General features: G+C 39.8%; 1 protein-coding gene across 2 annotated transcripts in view; it reads left to right on the top strand.

The window, feature by feature from the left end:
* The first annotated feature begins 1,685 nt into the window (after positions 1 to 1,685).
* Positions 1,686 to 17,301, top strand: part of pitx1 (paired-like homeodomain 1) — a 35,158-nt gene continuing 19,542 nt past the window's right edge. The window contains exons 1-2 of one of the 2 annotated variants that reach the window (XM_069897768.1): positions 1,686 to 1,822; positions 9,234 to 9,285. The gene's annotated coding sequence lies outside the window, so the exon portion shown is untranslated. Of the gene's footprint in view, positions 1,823 to 4,616; positions 4,679 to 9,233; positions 9,286 to 17,301 lie in introns of those variants that run through there. The other variant, XM_069897767.1, reaches the window with a different exon arrangement.

Genomic DNA, 17,301 nt, shown 5'->3' with positions numbered 1-17,301 from the left:
GTGCTTTGAACAAGTACTTTTCAGGTAGAGTCATTATTGTAATGTTGCAAATTAAATTCTACAGCTAGTTCTCATAACCATAAAGAGAAAAAATGTGGTGTTTTTCAACCATTAACCATACCAAGAAATCTATCCTACTCTTTTATGAACATGGCCATTGAACCTTTTCGTTCTCCTAACAAAGCAGGCTTTAGTGTCTTATTTGAAAAATAACATCCCTTCTCATTGGAATGCTCCGTCTGCCCCGGACTTCAATGTTCCACTGGATTATGTGCTCTTGTTTCTAATTCAAAGAAGAAAAAGCGAGCCAAAGCTGACAACTGTCTAATGCTGAACATCACATTCATAATCTATTTTTGCATATATGTTCCTGTATAATGGAAATAAAACAATGTGCTGTAACTAACTGAAATGTCACTAAAGCTCTGGTTAACTTGCAATTTCATTTTGAGGATATTTGTGCATATGAAGGACAGCCGTTAGTATAAGTTAGGCAGCGTATAAAAAAATACCCTCCAACCATCTGGGGACTGTAAAGACGCTCTGTCATTTTTCAAATGTGCTCAAAGATCTATTCTCTGCTGGACCTTTTGAAAACCGAAGCAGAAACATTAACAAAAAAATGCAGGTAATAGGAGTCATCTAGGAGATTTGAAACATCGTGGACGTCCACTGGAATTTCACTTCATACAGTGCTGAGCCCAAATCTTCCTGCTGGAGTCTCACATGATTTGGCTTCCTCGGACAGCGGGATTTGAATCTGACGCTAACTTCGTTAAATTTATGAAATAGGGTTTATTAGTAACTAAATGTATCTAATAAATGTATAGAAGACATTGACAACAACATCGTGGTTGCAATTTTGCTTATTATCTTAATACAACTCAGTTCAGTCTTTATTGCACATTAATCCCAAGGATATTCTTCATTGTAAATCAGAAACAGAAGATTATTCCAAGACATGGGAATTGCCTGAATCCTCATTCCACTGATTTATCTCTGTGAAGAGAAAGGTCGCATTGTTCGCTACTTTTTATTTCTCGGTAGCTCCATAGAATCCCTGAGGTTAACGTGTCCGGTATCTCCTTCCGTCACAAGCTGTGAGCGACGAATCCAAGAAAGGGGCATTAAAATCTTTGAAATGCGTGAAGGGAGCTTTCTCTTGCTGAAAGATATTTTAAAAAAAAGATTCTTCGAATTGACTGGAGTTGCAACGAGCGCATCTGGACACATGAACACATGCAATAAAAATAGGTTTGACCTTTTCACGAAGGTACCCTTCGCGTTTGGTTAAAATGTTATCAAGACAACATTTCAAGGTGGGTTCAAACCAGATGCCCAGGAACAGACGAAGGATGCTCGATATTTCCACAGAATTAATATGGTCGGGGATATAACTGCAATAATCCTCCTTAAGGGCGTGGGAGGGGTTGGGGAAATATTCATGTTTTTATTCCAATCGGATCCACGGAGGGTGGTGGGCCCTTAAAAATATATCAATGCAGACGTTAGAATGGTGCTTGCACTCTCTCGGTTATAACCAAGCAATCCTGCCCCTTTCAGGAAAAAAATGGCATCTAGCCTTGTTGCAAAACCTGCGCTGACTGGGAACCGAGCCATGTCCCATGGGTGGAGAGGGCTGACGTCAGATGTCAGGCATGGAGACAGCTGCCGACCCCGAGCAGCCGAACGATTGATTCCTGATTCAACATTGAACCCAACCTGGCGCAATAACAAGGGTTATGTGGGTTTTTTTTAAATGTTGTTTTATTATTTGTGGAACAGCGCGTTTCAAGGATACCAAAGCTTCAGCGGATGAATGGTGAGTCCAGTCTTCATTCCTAACCATGCAAACGAGGAAATGAAACACGTGCGTTTGTACAAGCGTTGCAAAATTCCTTGTATTTAATCTTCGTTGTTGGGGGAAGAAATACTCACATTTGAAAAAATCCCCAAACTTCAACGTCCAGACTTTGAAACTGGAAGCAGAGCAAGAACTCCGAGGTCTAATCCATACATTTTATCCTCTTTATCTTTTAGTTTTAAGATGTTGCTCTTTGCACAAGTACTTTATTTGCTGTCTGGTTGAAATAGAATAATAGATATAACGAAGAGGACCGTCGCTGGGCTGTAATTCTGCATCTAGTCCGATAGTGTTGACCTGTGGGACTCCAACGCATTTCACATTGTGTATAAAACACGTAGAAACGATTTGGTTTAACAACCAAACAGTTCAAAACCACGACGGCACCATAAAGATGTAAACAAGGAGAGCCAACTATCCGATGCGTTGTTTTCTTCCACTTGTTAAGGAGTTAAACTTGGTTACTTCCTGCTTCGCGTTATTAGCTCGTGTATCCCGGGATCAAACCTGACCGATATAAAGTTAGATTTGTAGAGTTGATATCATTCGAAAAGAGAGAGAGATGTCCCCCTCCCCCAATCAACTCGGACTATAAAGGCTCGGTGCTCACCCTGTAAACTTAGCGCTCTGTAGTCGCATTGCGAGAGTATTGAGACAAAATAACACGCGAAGAAAAAGGTAAATGGAAGATGCCAACGTGGATGGGTTCGAATCAAGAAGAGGTTCCCGCAGAAGAGCATAAAAGAAGAGTGATTACACCCCGCTACAGGTCCAACTAAGGATAGGTTATGTTTCGGCCACTGAAGTTAGGGTCCCAGACGATTCTTTCCAACTAGGAGGCAGGTCCCACTGATTTCTGAAACTCACCAAAACAATTTCTCCGTGTTGAGATCAAGGCTTACAAATTTCTCGAGCAATATAGCTCCGGATGAATGTCCGAATCAGTAGTTTAAAGAAAAACCAAGTCGATGATGCAAATTAATACATTTATTTTACACATTCTGAAATCAAGGGCTCTCGGAATGACTTAGGAAAATATTTCTTTCCCTTGGTTTTAAATCGTGATTTATTCGTCCGGTTGCTCTGATCAAGTTCCAACATTACAATGGATCCAACAACAGTAAGGGAGGATATTCCTCATTATGTAATTCAAAATTGGCCTCGAGAAATAAGTAACATTCTGCTTGTTACCAGTGGAACTCGTTTATCCCCTTTTGCTTTCATGTTGCCGTTTATATTTTTTACAATGTTGCGGTCGATGAAAATATTTCCGGTTAATCGAGTAAAGATCTTTTATTCTTTATTCTGTCCCTTCAATTAAAGGCAAACTGTTCAGTACATTTTAAGCTGTTATGTTTGCTTAATCGTTTTGGAAGAATCCGATGAAGTTTCAATTTAAACACAGCGAATTACAGTTTACAAATGACAACTTCCCGTACAAAAAAAATCTATATTTTAAAGTAATAATGTAACTGAATGCATTGAAGTTACTCATTCTTTAAAATCCAGCAACAAGGAGCGATGCAATTTAATTAGCGTTTTGAATGAAATGCACTATACACTTTGGTGGAGTCCCGAAAGCAAAGATGTGTAAAAAGAAAAGTTGCAATTTTACAGCACAAGACAAAAAAATAATTTAATGCACAAAGTTTTACTGCTTTAAACGATAACACAGTTGGCAGTTACAATAAATGTTATTGAAATCTGATTTAAAAATTAATTTTCAAAATACTCGAATAGAACTGAGCATATTTCGATGAGATTCAATTAAAAAACGTTAATTTATCTGGTAATTTATGGGTTTATTTTGTGGAGTTCTAGTATTTTTTTAATTGATGAAATACCTGTGTTCTTTGGTGTCAAATGTTGGACACTTGGCCGTGGGACGCAAGCTTCATGGAAAATGTTCTCAATGTTGCATCGCAATGTATTATGACTGAAAACGATCCGCGCTCTGTTAGCATTGAGATACCGTTTCTGTTTCGACGACAGTTCTGCGATTAAAAGGGTCGGGAATCATTGAAATATGTTGGGGGGGGGGGGGGGTTCATGGAATTTGTCTTTGCAGTGAATGACAAAATAGGTGCCTTGTTCCCTTGTTCGTGTGGAGTCATTAACCCAGAGATCTAAAAGATACATCGGTTCTCTTTCTCCCAGTTCTCGATGGGACACAGGAAAAGCGAACTGGGGGTCCAGGCCAACTATTAATAAATGTGGCCGGTTTGTTCTGCAGGAGCTGGTCAAATTCATTTGCATCATTGCTGCCTTGTTTCTAATCGAACTTTTCTCCTTCAATGGAAATTCGAGGGCAACGGCAGAAGTGATCGCTCAACTTGAAGGGAGAGGACGGTATTCAGAGTTGGTGGCCGAGCATTTTCACCTCTCGTGTAACGTTAGGAGTGGAGTGAAATCAGCGGGCAAAAAAATATATTTTCCGAAATCACGAAGAAACAAAAAATAAAGACTTCGTTGATAATATTCAGTGATTGCATCTGAGAATCGCAGCAAAACTGCGCACGGATTTCTAAAAACCCCACTGTCGTTCCAGTTGGAATATAAAATAACCACGGAAAGGACCAAAACGAGAAATTTGCTTTTTTTTTGGGGGGGGGGGAACACAAAAATCGAACGGCGATTGAATTAATTTATTGTTTCTACTTGCCAAATGAGCTGGCTGGAAACAGGAGTTGATGCTACAGGATATTTCATTTATGATGGAAGCCACATGTTGACTATTTTAAAAATTGTTTTAGCAGATCCAAATTCCGGTCAATTCAGAAACATCACTGGAAGAATCGAGACCTTTGCCCCAATGTAAGGAACATTGAATTTCTGGGCTTGTCGGTCGCCTGCGAACGTTTCTTTCTCGTCTGATACTTTGGAGCAGAGACTAATCGAATCCTGGCTGATCTTTCAAATAGATAAATCGATCTTTTATATATATATATATAGCCAGAGTCCTTAAAAAGGATTTGTCTTTCGGAATCACGGCAATAGTTAATTAGCTTCAGAGTTGATTGTTTCCTTTTAATCAATATTGTTTGATTTTTATGTTCAAGCTCCCAATGAATCCCCCCGCTGTTTGCCCAAAGTATTTCTTGGCATATTTTAAATTGTACGAATAAGCAGGCAGAGAATTCGTTTGGAACTGGAAAGTTCACACATGAAATTCGGGAATTCAATCATTAGTCTCTGTATTTATAAAAAAACACACAAAGTGCTCCAGAAGCTTTAGGGTTAGGGTCAAACAGGGCCCTTTATATAGCAAGGGTAGAAAGACATAACCAACGTTTCAGGCTTGAGCCCTTCAAGGTGATACCTTGATGAAGGGTTCAAACCTGAAACTCAAGTTATGTATTTTTATCTTTGCTATAAAGGATCCTGTTTGACCTGCTGAGCTTCTAGAGCACTTTGTGTTTTATTTAAACTTCAACTACCGTGATTACAGATTTTTGTGATTTACAATCATTAGTCCCTGCTCTGCGTGTACCATTTGGAGTTAGCTTGAAGCTGGGTGTAATTTCTTTAAGGTTCGTGTATGTTTTCAACATGAAAAGAAAATTTGAATACCACATACCTCCTTGATTAACTGTCATGTTCATAGAATATACATTAACATTATATCTATGCAGATATTATGTTATAACCTCTTTCAATCAAAATCAGATACCAAATCATATATATAAATCCAATAGGTCCCAAGATTGTCTGCTAGTAATATTATTTTACTGCTGCACAGACCCATCTTCAATATGAATGATTTTTCCAATTGAATAACTTCATTCTTATTTGCATCATGTAATTATGTAATATTTTCTCTGGTTCTGATAAGATTCGAAGTCCACTTTGCAACTATCTGACTCTCATTTTAACCACAGAAAAATCAGCTTGGGAATTAAAGTAGGAGAAACATAGATGCATTGCTATATTTTAAAATGAGGCAATCCAGTCTTTGTTTTCAATTATTGCAGCTATACCAAGTAATGAAATTTACTTCCTATGTGTGACCTCTAACATCTTGTATGTTCTAAAGTTTTCAAACAATAAATTCCATTCTTAAGGTCCACGGTAATCACCTCCACCGTGCACTTGTCATAATGCACACATCTGTAAAAGTGTTTGAGGATCAAAGAGACCTAACCAAGCTAAATAACTGGTGGAATATAACTTCCAACTCATAAACAAGGCATTTCAATAAACTTTCAATAAGCAAATTAAATTGCTCACCAGTCCATTTACATCTCAATTAAAATGCCTGTCGCATTCAATTGACATTGATTGTCTCACCAGTGTTAAGCCAGAATAATTTAAATCATTTTTTAAAAATGTAGAATTGAAATTTTCCCTCACAGCTATGAAATATATTGATAATATCAACAGATCCACATGTATTCTTCCTGTGTATGTCCTTCATAGATGAGCCATAAATGACACATATTTTCTATTCTCTATCTAAAGTCCTGCTTCTTTTCATTAAATGTTTTTATTTCAAAGACTAGAATACTTCACACATCATAAAATTGTTTTAAATTTGGAACATAAAAGAATGTGTTATATATCAGAATGGTATTTGTGTAATTTCCTATTTTACTTTGTTTTTTAATTGCATTTGGCATTTTCAATAAAAAATTAAGTGAACAAAGATACTGTCAAGTTTGCTCTGAAGACAAAGTTGCAAAGTTTAATGGATTGTGCTTCCAAGCTCTGTGCTCCATTTGTCTCTTGTCTGTTAAAGTCGTTCAAACGTTGTGACTTTCTGGATGCAACTAGCAACAGCACAGTTTATCTGGACCTGGTCTATCATTAGTGCTTTTTGATGAAATAGGAAAACAGCACAGTATCCTAATCCCGACAGACTAACTCATCTCCGTGGAGAATTGTGTCCTCAGTTCATTTTTCAAAAATATCAACATCCATTTTGTTTTTCAGGATCTAATTGTTTTGATAACTGTACTTGTGATGGAAAGTAGAAAAGGATGGGCATAGATACTGGGCATAGTTGTGAAAAATATCTGAATGATCATCAGGAGATAACATTTACCTGTTAATTTGTGTTCTTCAGTTATGACATCATTTCATATCTGTGTATTAATTTATCTCCTTCACACAGTCAGTTGTAGGATCTCCTCCAATGCAATTGACACGTATAATCTCACTTCTTTATTTTTGATCAAAGTACTATATCAGCGTGCTTATTGTCACCCTTGCTAACAAGACTTAATTCTTTTGAAACTGGTGGCTTTCAGCAGCCTTGCAGTTGACAATTAGAATAGGACGCCATCGATGTGATCTAACCCTAATACTTTGGACTGTTAATGAGTGAAATTATTCAAAAGTTTTTTTTAAACTTAAAATAGCCCTTTGAAGAAATTGTTGTGCAAATTTACCCACAGATAATATCCAAAGGTGTAAAATATGGAGAAATGAACAAATTACATGTACTTGGATTCGCACGAAGGTACAATGTGATCTTAGATGGTCATCAGTGGAAATGGTAACATAAAAGCAACCTCAGTAAGTGTTTAGAAGGCTGCCAAATCTCCTAAAGTATGAAATACCAATAGACTATCTCGAACCACTTGTATATTCCAATGAATATAATATAAAATCAGTCAGAGAAGCATCCCTCTCTACTTCAGTATGATTTGTCCTTTTTTTTCTCTCTTCCTTGTATTTTTTAAGATGTAAAACTTCCATTGCTCTACCAGAAAGAATTGAAATAAGGTATCTATTTAAGTTTATGCAGAGTTCAGAAAAGACGGTCACAGATTTAAGATGCTTCATTTAAATCCCCATTCCTATTGCACACTCCATTCAAACAGGATAAGTGAATCACTAAGCAGATCCATTGGCCACTGAATACCAAATATAGTTACAGTAGTTTAAGTAATGTTGTAGTTGGCACAGTCTCAAGGTGCACCGAGTTGGAAAATCACCAGATATAACAAGCTATAGTAGTTTCATGGGCAATTTGATAAACCAAAGGTCATGTTATCATAAACTCGATTCAAAATCCAAAGATGCAACTCAGAAGCTAGAAAGGGAGGTGTGGAATTAGCATGTGGTGCTGTTTGCTCTAAATTCTGATCCAGTCTGGGCAACAGTTTTTTTTTCTATCTGTGACTATTCTGTATATTTTAAGACATAATAAAATGAGTTAGGGCATGATCCAATCCAGTTACTAGTGAATAGAAGTAGACAACACTGACCACCCAAAATTTGACCTAAATTCCCATTAAATTGAAAATTCAATCATAGAGTTGCTTAATGTCGGAAATAAAAATGTTATACAGTTAGGGAAACGAATGCTCTCTTAAAATTGGGGCAAAGGCAGATCAAGTTCTTGATCAAGATCATTGCTCTGGTTCCTTTGTGCACAAACCTTGTAAATGTGTTTTTTTTTCCAGTTTTTAAAGCCAATTCACTTTACATCCAATACAGTTTTTTCTGTTGTGTTATTTGAAATTTTGAATGTGAATATACCATGGATAATCCGGGTGCCTTTGGACCTACATGTAAAGATATTTATTTTTAATTGTAAAAATATATAGATTATTTAAGAATTTCACATTGATTTCTGTAATGACTATATTGACCAAATGCTTCATTGTTCTCATTCGCTGCATTGTCTCCAGGCTGAAGGCATAGGTCTATTGGTAAAGATCCAATAGCATCCACATCATTCAAAGTGCTGAGTCAATATTCCCATGAGTGAACAATAGCAGAGGAAAGGCCATGGAAGTACAGGAGAGCTGAGTGCATCAGCATCCTTGGTAGCATCCTATTTGAATAGGCTTAATCTGGAGAAGGAAGCCCAATTACGATGTTTTCATTGAGGAGAATCACGAGTTCAGATCCTGGCATCCTGTAGTCAGAGTTATGTACCCTGAGTTCATGCATATGTTGCTTGATCTCATTTAAGAAAGGATATGAACACTTTCAGTGATGAATTTCAAAACTGCTTTGAATATACTCTAATTAATAAGACATAACTGCATTAATACAGTTGATGATTTACAGGGAATGCCCCATTGAGTATATTTTTCCAACAGCTAATATCTAAAAAAAATTGAAATGTGTCCTAGTTAGATTATGGAAATAATTTCACTTTATACAGAAAGTGTAACAAATGTCCAACAACTACACCAACTTAGTTATTCAAGTATTCATTATATATCTTCATGAGCTAAAATCCACCTTGAATAATTCATCTGGGTGTTCTCCCATATCTGTCAATTATTATTCTCTTTAGCTGCTTCTTTTTCTCTTATTGTAAGGGGTGCCGGGAAATACTAATAGTGACTTACAACAGCCTAAAACAATTTTTGTTTAATATTATATTTTCTGTTTTATTACATGGCAACAAAAGAATCTTGAATGGCCCGTAATGTCCAGCCAGCAGTAAATACCTGACTTTCTTGGTAAGTGCATCCCTATTATCCACTTGCTGATAAGCAGCAGCAGATTCCTGATTCAAAATCTTGCATGTAATGTTTGAAAGTATATAGGGGGCCTTGGAAAGATCTGCTGATCTTTGCTGAGATAGCTGTCAAACTTTTTATATTAAAAATAAATGCCCTTCCCTCTTCCATGAGGTTCCCGTTTCACCTTCCCTTATGCTGTCATTCACTTGCCTTTGCCACTGTCCTTTTAGTTGGCACCCGATCATAAAGATTCCTTCTCCCTTTGTCTGCAACTTAAAACTTGCTTCATTTTTTAACTTCACCCAGGTCTTAAAAGGTCATGAATCTGAAATGTTAGCTTTTTTAAACATCACAGATACTGCCTGCCCCACTGAACATTTTGTGTACTTATTTCACTTTTGCTTTTTCTGCAATATTTTGCTTTTGGGGTCATAGACACACATAGCACAGAAAAATAAGCTCTTCAGCATACCGTATCCATGCTGAATATCAAGTCCTCATCCATATAAACCCATTTATCAGCATTTGGTTCATCAGCTTCTGTGCTTGGCAATTAAAGTGATCTTGGACGCTATCAAAATGCCTGCCACTGCCATGGTCTCTGGCAGCACATTTCCAATCGTCTCGTGAGTGGGAAAAAAAAATCCTCCAATTCCATCTGACCATCATTACCTTAAAGCCTCTGGCTTTGGACATTCCCACTATGGCTATTAACATTCAAAACTATGAAAATCAAAATTGTTTTGATGTTCAAAAACAAATATCAACTAACACACTTAAGAAACATTAAGAACACTGAAAGCAATTTAAAACATTGGAATCAATTCATTAAATATAAATTGAATTACCATTGTTTCTAACAATTCTCACAACAAGGACCATTTGTTGCATCAAGTCTATGCCAACCCCTCAGACCTATTCCCCCACTTACTTTCCAGTAACCTATTCTCTCTCACCCACTCAACTACCTGTTACACTACGGCATCACTGTTTATGCAAATAACATCCTAACATTGCTCACTGCTCTCAGCAAGAGCATAGTCCTGCTAATGCACAAATAAATATTACATTCCATTTCACTCTATTCTCTTTGCTTTCAATTTGTTCCATATCAATAGTTACAACTGTTTGAAAACTATCTAAACCATTTGGGGAATATTTACTCAACTGTTCAATTCAAACAGTGTTGGAAGCAAAGTAAATGGACACTGGCATTGACTGTAGCAACAGCTGACATCCCAGTGCCCATGGGACATTAACATGAAAGCAGCTTTCTATTTCCTTGCCATATAATATTGCACAAGCTCTCCACAGCTCTCAACTTTTGCTGGTGCTGGAGTCATACCATGCCTAACCTTTAAAAGATCAACCGAACAACAGTTGTGCTAACATTAATTAAACAATCAGGTTTTTTTTCCCCCTGATTGCAACTTCAATAGCTATGTTATACTCTAACTGCTGTTGAATATGTGTGTATCTTAAAATATGCACAAAGTGTGCCGTATTTAAGTTCATTTTATCGAGTGTGCTCAAAATGCAATGATTTTAAAAGATTAAAGTTCATCATGCCTTTATTCATGACAGAATAAAGCAGCACCTTCAAAGAGAGTGCAAAAATGTGATCTCATCATGCAAAAGCTCTGCTTTTTGGTTGCACATTATTAAACAGGTGATCAATTAAATGTATCTAAAGATATTTGTACATAGGTAACCGCTAACTCTGTATGATTTTAATAGACAGTCTTCTCCATAATGTTTAGGACAGTGGTTCTGAACCTTGTTCTTTCCACTCACATACCAGTCCCCATGCCATAGTGCTCTGTGATTGGTAAGGGATTGCTTAAGGTGATGTGAGTGGAAAGAAAAAGGTTGAGAACCGCTGGTTTAGGACACATTTTTTCCTTTATTTGCCCCATGTTCCAAAGTTTTAAATCTGTAATCAAATAATTTGTATTTAATTAAAGTGCACATCCCAAATTTTATTCAAGGTTATCTGCATACATTTTGGTTTGACCATGTAGAAATTACAGGACTTTTTGCACATAGCTCCCTCATTTCAGGGCACCATAATGTTTGGGACATTTGGCTTCACAGGTATTTGTGAGTACTCGGGTATGTTTAATTGCTTCATTGGCACAGGTATAAGAGAGCTAGGCTTCACAGGTATTTGTGAGTACTCGGGTATGTTTAATTGCTTCATTGGCACAGGTATAAGAGAGCTAGGCTTTTGATCACCTTTGGAGCCGGTAATTGCCATTTTTCAACAGGAGGTCCAGAGTTGTGCCAATGAAAGTCAAAGAAGCCATTATGAGGCTGAGAAACAAGAATAAAACAGTAAGATGCATCAGCCAAACCTCAGGATTACCAAAATCAACAGTTTTGAGTATCATTAAGAAGAAAGACTGTACTGGTGAGCTCAGTAATCGTGAAGGGACTGGAATTAAAGGAAGATTTCCATCACTGATGACAGAAACCTTATCATAATGAGGAAAAATCTCCAAATGTATATCCAACAGATCAGAAACACTCTTCAGGAGGCAGGTGTGGATGTGTCAAGGACTACTCTCTGCAGAAGACTTCGTGAAAAGAAATGCAGATGGAACTCTGCACCACTAGTTAGCCACAGATAGGATGGCCAGATTAGTTTGCCAAAAAATATTTTGGAGCCTGCAGAATTCTGGAAAGAAGTCTTGCGGACACAGGAGACTAAGATTAACCTGTATCAGAGTGATGGTAAGAGCGAAGTTTGAAGGCATAAATGAACTGCCCAAGATCCGAAGCATGCCACCTTTGCCATGGTTGGCATGTTGCAGAGTACCCCTTGTATTTCTAGTCATTAAGTCTTCTGCAGATAGTAGTCCTTGACACATCCACACCTGCCTTATGAAGAGTGTTTCCGATCTATTGGACTTAAGTTTGTGGATTTTTCTTTATTATGATGAAAATTTTTGTCATTAGAAGTGGAGATCTTCCTTTAATACCAGTCCCTTTGTGATTACTGAACTCACCAGTATGTGCTTTCTTTTTATGATGTTCCAAACTGTTGATTTTGGGAATTCTAAGGTTTGGAGGATGTCTGTTACTCTTTTCTTCTTGTTTTTCCAGCCTCATTATGGCTTCTTTGACTTTCATTGGCACAATTCTGGTCCTCGTATTGAAAAATGGCAACTACAGACTCCAAAGGTGATCAAAAGTTTAGAAGCTTTCCTAGCTCTCTTATATCTGCACCAATGAAGCAACTAAATAGACCTGAATAATCACAAACACCTATGAAGCCAACTGTCCCAAACATTACGGTGCCCTAAATTGAGGCGACTCTGAATAAAATGTGTGGTAATTTCTACATGGTCAAACCAAAATGTGTATAAATAACCTTGAATAAAATCTGGAATATGCACTTCAGTGATTGTTTGATTAGAGATCTAAAACTGTTGAGCACAGGGGCAAATGAATGAAAAATGTGTCTTTGTCCTAAATATGATAGAGGGCACTGTACATGTATCAAAGTAGCTCAGCACCCCAGCTGCTGAGATGAGTATTCCACCAAGTTCTTCATTCCAATGGTCCAACTCCAGACAGGTGCATGTTGGAGCAAAGTTAAGGTCCCTGACTGGATCAGTAATTGACAGGGAGATTGTGCTGAGCACCCATGTAGCTGGATTCATTCACTTCGTGGCTTCAACTTAGATTATGGTTCATCAAGTTCTTGCAGCTCAACAGAATGGGAAAAGTTTCCAATTTGACAACAATCAATTATCTGGATAGAATTTGACCTAGATTAAATAAGTGTTTTTTTTAACCCCTCAATAATTTGCAAAAACAATGTTACCTGAATTACCTACCTGCTATAATGGTACTGTTTTAGAACAGTTTTTGATATATTTAAGTGTGGGATTTTTGTTAAATTTGAGTAATACCACTGAAAATGTTTTAATTGTGCAATCCGTAAAAAAAAAAGTTAATTTTAAATAACTGAAATGGCTTTAAAATACAGAACCATTCAATGATTGGATCAGATTACATCATTATTCATAAATTTTTAAACCCTTCCTTCCAGTATTTTGCATCACATAATTAGTTTAAACTAAAGCTTCTTCAAAGGCCTGTAACTAAGTATAATTAGTGAAGGCTTCCAGGGTTTCATCATGTCCAGGTAAATTGCACAGGAAAAGCAATGCCAAGATCATATTCTCATTCATAGGGAATTAAATATCTTTGCTACAAAAAAAAACATCAAATTTCCTTTTACTTGACCATTTTATGAATTTTTTTTTCAAGTGAGTATTGATGATGATGCATGCTTTGTGTCCAGGATACATGACTGGCAAAAGAAACGTGTTCAATGTGGTTGTGGTCTGTAGTGCCCAGTCCAATATTCTGATTGGTGGGACTTCTGCAGGAAATGAGTGCAAACATTTCAAAACAGGAGAATGTTAATTTTATGTATGGTTTAGTGCATAAAAAAGAGAACAATTGTATCTAGGTTGGAGCCAAAATAATTAAAAGAACAACTACAGAGTGTACCTACCGCAAAGTGTGGAAAGACACACACGAGGAGTCAAAGACTGATTTATTGCACTGGCAGCTCTGGTTATATTCTTCCCGCCCCCCCCCCACTGCTGATGACAGGAGTGACATCACGACAGCCCTGATCTCCAATTGGGTGGGGTTCCTGCCGTTACTTGTTGTTTCCTGCTGTGTAGGCAGTTACCCAGGATGAAGGTCATTGGCCCCCGTGGGGTCTGCGTGGTTGCCGTGTTCATTAGTCATTTTGTGTGCCAGGTCACAACCCCCTCCCTTGAACCAGCAATCAGACCATTGTTCGTCGCTTTTGGTGACCTACCTCTGCGTCATGGGGGCTGAGTGGAGACTGGTTGGCTAATGTCCAGGTATGCTGGTTTGAGCGGTCAATAGTGAAAGTCTCCTCCTTAACACCAAAATTCAGCACCCATGTCAACCCGTTGTGCGGCCCCTCATACAGCTGTTGTAGAGATGTTCAGTGTGCCCCATGAACAAAAATGTACTCTCAGGTCTCTAAGTCTTTGGGGACATAGGCTTTGGCCTGGCCATGTGGCGGAGCTTCTGGAGTGCCCAGTTTTTCCCTCTGCTTAGTCAATGAGACAGTGGGGCCCTCTGGGTCACTGACAGCAGCCAAGAACTCTCCCAATATCACCAACGGCATGCCGTATACCATCTCGGCTGCTGACGTGCTGATACTCTTTCTGCATGATATGGATGCCCAGGAGGACCCAGGATAAGTTGTCTGGCCCTTGAGCCAACCTATCAGTCGCATTTAGGTGCCTGTAGAACTGCTCCATCAACCCATTGGCCTGAGGGTGGTAAGCCATGATATGGTGGAGCTGGGTTCCGAGCAACTTGGCCAATATTGCCCAGAGTCCTGAAGTGAACTGTGTACCTCTAGAGAAGGTCATGTGCTCTGGGACTCCAAACCTCGACACCCAAGTGTTTATCCGTGTCCTGACGAAGGTCTCGATGGTTGTGTCACCTTGTGGAGCGGTCATGGTGGGGAGAGATCTCACCCCACGGGAGACCAGCAGGAATCCTGCAATGTCAATATGGACATGGCTGAACTGACATCATGCTGGCTCTAAAGTCTGGGGGATGTGCCTTGACGTCCGTCTGCTCTTGGGATGTCTGGCCCACTGACTGACCTGTTTCTGAAGGCCATCCAGAAGATCTACTGGCCAGAAGTCCTGATGGCTGGGTGTGCCAGGTTGTGCACCGCATCAGTCTCTGCTGCTGGTACAATGGGGCGGGGATTGCCTGTGGAGGCATCGCAGAGGAGCATCTGGTCACCATTACCAAAGGCAACATCCTCCAACCTGAGGCCGGAAACTGCTGTTCTGAATGCTGGGATCTCAGGGTCCTCCTGCTGCAACTTGGCTGGAACGGAATAGTCTATTCCCTGGGACAGGGTCTGAACGGACTTAATCATGGGACAGGACAGTGCATCGGCCACCATGTTGGTCTTACTTGTGATGTATGGGATGTCCTTGGTGAATTTAGACATGAGGGGTATCGCTGCTGCCTGGCCGACCAGGCAAAGGTTAATGGTTTATGGTCTGTGAAGACCCTGAATTGCCTGCCTTCCAAAAAATACCTGAAGTTCCTGACTGTCAGGTACAACACCAATAACTCTCAGTCAAAAGCATTACATTTGAGTTCAAGTGGCCAGAGGTTCCTGCTAAAGAAGGCCAGGGGCTGCCATTGCCCTTCGATGAATTGCTCCAGTACATCCCCTACCACTGTGCTGGAGGCATCTACTGTGAGAATGGTTGGTGCCTCTGGTCTGAGGTGAACCAGGAAGGTGGCATTGGCCATTGTCTTTTGTCTTCTGGAACTCCTCTGAGGCCTCATTGTCCCAGGTAATGTCTTTACCCTTCCCCGCCATGAGCACAAAAAGGAGATTCATAATGCAAGCTGCTGCTGGTATGAATCAGTGATAAAAGTTAATCATACCAGTGAATTCTTGCAACCCCTTCACTGTGTGGGGCTTGGCAAAACGCTGAACAACCTCTACCTTTTCGGGCAGGGTTTTGCTCTGCGCCTGTTGATTCGATGCTCCGGGAAGTCGATCGTTTCCAATCTGAACTGGCACTTAGCAGGGCTTATAGTTAGCCCAATTACTGCAGCCGAGGGCACTGTTGCCTCAGATAGACTGCGTGCTCCATGTTGTTGCAGCTGGCGATACGAATATCTCCCAAATAGATGAATACGAATGGAAGATCCTGACCCGCTGCATCCATCAGCCTCTGGAAGGTCTGGGCTGTGTTCGTAAGTCCAAAGGGCATATCCAAAATAGGTAATGATGATGGTTTTAGGAATGTCATCAGATGAACTGGGATCTGATGATAGCCCCTGATGAGGTTGACTTCCATGCCGCTTGTAGGCTAGCGGTAAAGTCTTGCATGTGGGCATGGGGTGCCAGTCAGGTGTGGTGGTCTCATTGAGGCAGCAATAGTCACCACATGGCCTCCACCCTCCTGCTGCCTTCAGTGCTATGTGCAGTGGGGAGGGCTAGGGGCTGTCAGAATGTTGCACCATCCCCAGCTCTTCCATTTTTGAAACTGTCCCCTGGTGAGGCTGAGCTTCTCTGTGGGAGAGGAGAAGAAGGAAGCACGGCCTGGCCTGGAGTGGGGAGCCCTCGGTGAGGATGTGGTGCCTTATCCCATTCTTTGGCTTGGCAGTGGAAAACTATGGCGCCACGATCGAAGGGAACTCCGCTAGGATCTGCATGAATGCACTGTTGGATAGTGTAATGGAGGTGGGGGTCAGGTAACTTGACTTCCCCCAGGGATGTGTTTTGAAAAGTTCTTGCGTGCACCAAATGCTGCCCTTTAAGGTCCACCAGCAGGCAGTGGGCCCACAGGAAGTCTGCTCCCAGGAGCGGTTGTGCCACTGCCACAATTGTGAACTTCCATGTGAACTGGTTGCTGCCAAAGTGGAGGGGGACGGTGTGGGTGCTGAATGTTCATATGATGATGCTGTTCACTGCCCTCACTGCTGGGCCCGGCTTGCCATTCCGAGTCTTGTAGGCCGAAGGGACGGTGAGGGGGGAGGGGGGGTGGTGGTGGAGGACACTTACTTCGGCGCCAAAAAATACCTTTGAACATAAGCTTAACTTGACAACAGCAATTCAAGAGGTTTAATTAAATTATTTATTATCACATGTACTAAGATGTATTTAAAAAGCTTTGTCTTTCGTGTTATCCAAGCAAATCAACTCAAATAGCAACTAGCGCAATAACAACAAATAAACAGATAAATAAGCAGCACCGTGGGGAGCTACAATAAGTCAAATAAACTAGAGTTTAGAGAAAAGCAGTGAAATGTATAAGACCTAAAAACCATAAGACATAGGAGCAGAAATAATCTCCCCTGCCATTCATTCATGAGCTGATTCACTTTCCCACAGCCCCACTGCCTAGCCTTCTCCCCATAAACTTTAGATGTCTTGGTTAATCAGAAACCTATTAATCTCTGCCTCAAATG

This window comes from Narcine bancroftii, chromosome 9 (assembly GCF_036971445.1).
Source record: "Narcine bancroftii isolate sNarBan1 chromosome 9, sNarBan1.hap1, whole genome shotgun sequence".
Classification (NCBI taxonomy): Eukaryota; Metazoa; Chordata; class Chondrichthyes; order Torpediniformes; family Narcinidae; genus Narcine; species Narcine bancroftii.
Note: the sequence above shows the minus strand (reverse complement) of the source record. Positions and strands in the feature narration are given on the sequence as shown.